The 4,135-nt window shown below is 42.7% G+C and overlaps 1 pseudogene across 1 annotated transcript; it reads left to right on the forward strand.

Moving 5' to 3' along the window:
- Nucleotides 1–277: 277 nt before the first annotated feature.
- On the forward strand, nucleotides 278–821 carry LOC309978598 (ferritin light chain-like; annotated as a pseudogene). Its single transcript has one exon. The product of its transcript is annotated as a ferritin light chain-like (transcript).
- Nucleotides 822–4,135: the final 3,314 nt, after the last annotated feature.

Raw genomic sequence — 4,135 nt, forward strand, 5'->3', positions numbered from 1 at the left:
CAGAAACATGAAAGATGATAAGAGTAGGAAAGGAAATGTACAGGAGCAAGAATATGCATAGATCTGAGCAGTGCGCTCAGCACTCCTGGGGATCTGTCTCTTGCTTCAACAGTGTTTGGATGGAACAGAGCCAGGGACAGCCCCTTCCTCCAGCCTCCGATCACCCTCCAACCTTTTTTCCAGTCGCAACCTTCAGAACCAGCAACTCAGCTATCCTCGGCCTCCAGGACAAGCCAACATTATTTTTTTGAACTTAGCTCCTTATTACCCTTCAACCATGAGCTCCCAGATTCATCAGAATTATTCCATTGAGGTGGAGGCCGCAATCAACCGCCTAACCAACATGCATCTGTGTGCCTCCTGCACTTACCTCTCTCTGGGCTCCTATTTCCACCAGGACGATGTGGCTGTGGAGGCCAATTTTTCCATGAATTGGCCGAGGAGAAGCTCAAGGGTGCCCAGCATCTCTTGAAAATGCAAAACCAGCACGGCGGCCGTGCCTTCCTCCAAGACGTGCAGAAGTCTCCCGAAATGAGCAGAGTAAAACCCAGGATGCTATGGAAGCCATCCTGCTCATGAAGAATCTGAATCAGGCGCTTTTGGATCTGCATGCCCTGGGTTCTGCCCGCGCAGATCCCCAGCTCTGTGGCTTCCTGGAGAGCTACTTCCTGGAGGAGCAGGTGAAACTCATCAAGAAGATGGGCGACCACCTGACCAACCTCCGCAGGTTGGCTGGTCCGCAGGCTGTGCTGGGCGAGTATCTCTTTGAAAGGCTCACCCTTGAGCAAGAACAGGAGTCTCTGAAGTCCAGCGGCCTCTGAGGAGTCCCTCTGGCGTCAGAGCTTCTGCCTGAAGCCCTGCTCTGCAGCCACTAGGCAGCTTTTTAACCGCCCTGGAGCCCTCTCCCAAGCCTTGGAACAAATGGAAACAATAACGCTTTTTGCAGAAGAAAAAAAAAAAATAAATGTGCACAGGTATGAAAGTAAGAGAGGTGACAGTGAGTGGGAAGAAGGCCAAGTACCTCCGTAAGTTTAGAGCAGTGGTTCTCAACTCAGGGCAATCTTGCCTCCCAGAAGACATTTGGTAATTCCTGGAGACATTTTTGGCTGTCACAACAGGAAGGGGATGTTACTGGCATCTAGTGGGTAGAGGGCAGGGATGCTGCTAAACATCTTACAATGCACAGGACAGCCCTCCACAACAAAGAATGTTCCTGCCCCAAATGTCAACAGTATGAAGTTTGGGAAACTGTTAAAGAATTAGAACTGGAGATTTTAAAATTTTAGTCTTTGCCAATTTGATAGCTAGAGATAGTATCTTGCTGCTTAGATTTACATTTCCTTGGTTACTAGTGAGCATAAATGTTTAAAATGTTTAAATATATTTATTAGCTATGTATTTCTCCTTTAATACATTTTCTGTTTGTGCCCTTTGGAGATTTTTCAACTGGTTATTGATTTGTTGCTTAGTGTCCTGGAAGAACTCTTTATGTATTACAGATAGAAACCTGTGTGTCAGTTATGTTGCAAATATTTCTCCTACCTTATCATTTTCCTTGATGTTTTATTTTTTTCTGTGCAGTTTTAACTTTTATTCTGTCAAATCCATTATTCTCATCTTTTCACATTTTCTGCTTTTATGTTATAAAAGCTGTTTTCAACCCAAATTGCATAAACTGATTAATAAAATGTGATAAACAATACAGTAGAATGGTACGTCCCATACCAACAGTGTGGAGGCACACAAAAAATAGCCAATTAAAATGGGCAGAAGGAGCAGAATTAATTAATTTATTTTTATTACGCTATGTATCCTAAGTGCCTAGAAAAGTGCCTGGCACATAATAGGCTACCAAGAAATATTCGTTAAATGTTGAATAAATTAATAAGTGGTATTTAATTGGTGATATAGTTGCAGTTTATGAAACAGTATAAAATATTCATCCTTGCAAACATTCTTTGTGGAATTGGATAATGAGTAGAAGAGATCATATGCTTTTGCTTTTCTCCTAGTTTATCCCCTTCAAAGCTATTCTCCTAGTTTATCCCCTTCAAAGCTATGTCTGAATTTAGGGCTTCCAGGCTCTAAGTCATCCTAGGAATATGCATCAGGCTTAGGGCTGATCCAGATGACTTTGAAGATATCTATGCATCTCCAGATCCTCTTCTCAACCCAAATTACTTTTGTTTTTGTTTTGAAAGTATTATTATCCTTGCCCCCAGATACACACACATACACACATACATTTTAAGTAAAAAGTGAAAGCTCCTCTGAACCCCATCCCACTTCCCAGAGGTTAGATGCATCCTTCCATTTTTTAAATGTATTTGTGATAGGCATGAATTTGTTCCTGATTGCTTTAGTACAAGAAATAGCACATTTTTTGGTTTTGTTTTTTAAATTAAGTCCAACTTAGTTCTGAGCTCTCATATTCCTAGTTGACAGGGCACTCACTCACTATCAGTCATTCTTGGAGCTTCCACCCCTATCAGCTTTTATAGGAATCTCAGAGCTTATACTAAGTCACAAGAAAATGAGAGAGAATGGCTAATCCTTAATATCTGGTGGACACCATCATTACTGATGATTCTGCTACCCAATGATGCCACTGAATTCTGATTCTCTACCATCTGCCAGGTGCCAGTGCTCCGTAGAGTATATGGCAGGAAGCAAGGTGACAGACCTGCCTTTCAGCCATGGTTTCTCCATGCCTCCACTGACTCTACGATTTACCCCAGGGGATCCTCACTGTCCCCTCAAGGCAAGACAGAGGATCTTTTTTGATCAGTCCCCAGCATATACCTCCCACCAACAGTAGTATCGCCACCTCCCTGACCACAGTCTTAAGGAACCTCTTCCTATCCAGCAATAACCACTCACCAAATTGACAGCAAGTATAAACTTCTATCCATCCTTGCCCTGTAGGGCAACTCAAGACTTTACCAACAAAGACCTGGACAGGTGTTATTGTTTGGGTTTTCTTGGAGTGGTTTTGGTTTGTGTGTTTCCTGCTAGGGCTGCTCCTAATAAAGAAAGAAAAGAAGGAAGGAAGGAAGGAAAGAAAGAAGGGAAGGAGGAAGGAAGGAAGGAAAAAAGAAGGGAAGGAGGAAGGGAGGAAGGAAGGAAAGGTGGATGGATGGATGAAGGGAAGGAAGAAGGAAACAGCTGTTAACTTTACTTACCCTTCCACCTCCCATCCCCCAGAAAAAGATTGATTCCTAGAAAAGCAAAATAGGTTTAAGAATCCAGGAGTTGTACTCAATGTGAGGAAGATCTTAGGAAGACTCTGAAATAAAGAGCATCTTTAATAATCCTCATGTAACACATTTAAAATTTATTCAAAGGAAGAACTCAGAAGGTAGCAAAATATCTCCATCCACTAGGGCCTCTAGATATAAAGCTCACTAATTTTAACAGGTAATCACATCCGTTTCTCTTTCCTCCCGCATGTTGGCAGTGACCCAGATGCTTTTTGATTGCTGAATAGGATAAGATCGTGTGACCTGCCAGGAGGTTTTTGTTTGTTTGTTTGTTTTGTTTTTGCGGTACGCGGGCCTCTCCCGTTGCGGAGCACAGGCTCCGGATGTGCAGGCTCAGCGGCCATGGCTCACGGGCCCAGCCGCTCCGCGGCATGTGGGATCTTCCCAGACCGCGGCACGAACCCATGTCCCCTGCATCGGCAGGTGGACTCGCAACCACCGCACCACCAGGGAAGCCCTGCCAGGAGGTTTTTAATCAATGAAAAAAGAGCAGCAGGCACAAATGTCTGGAGTTCATCAAACACTGGAGCAGCAACTTAAGATTTGATCAGAGTGGATTTCCACTTAAAATGACAACATCAAGCTACTGTATTATTGGAAAACCATTACAAGTTAGGATGAAGCAGAGCATGGGCTACTTTAGGGAGAGTATACTTTAGAGTCCTTTAGCAATAAGTGTAAAAAAGTTATTTTATATTATCTTCCCAAAGCTTTGCTTTTCTGAAAATACTCAGTTGCAGTCCTCTTTAACATGAATTAAAATATTTTTCCAGAATGTTCTGACACTAATTTTTTTAATCAAACATTGGGATAGTTTTGCAACCCTAGAGTATCAGTTCCATGATCACACTGCCATTTATTTTATCTTTTTCTTA

This window comes from Leucopleurus acutus (assembly GCF_964270905.1).
Source record: "Leucopleurus acutus genome assembly, chromosome: X".
Taxonomy (NCBI): Eukaryota; Metazoa; Chordata; class Mammalia; order Artiodactyla; family Delphinidae; genus Leucopleurus; species Leucopleurus acutus.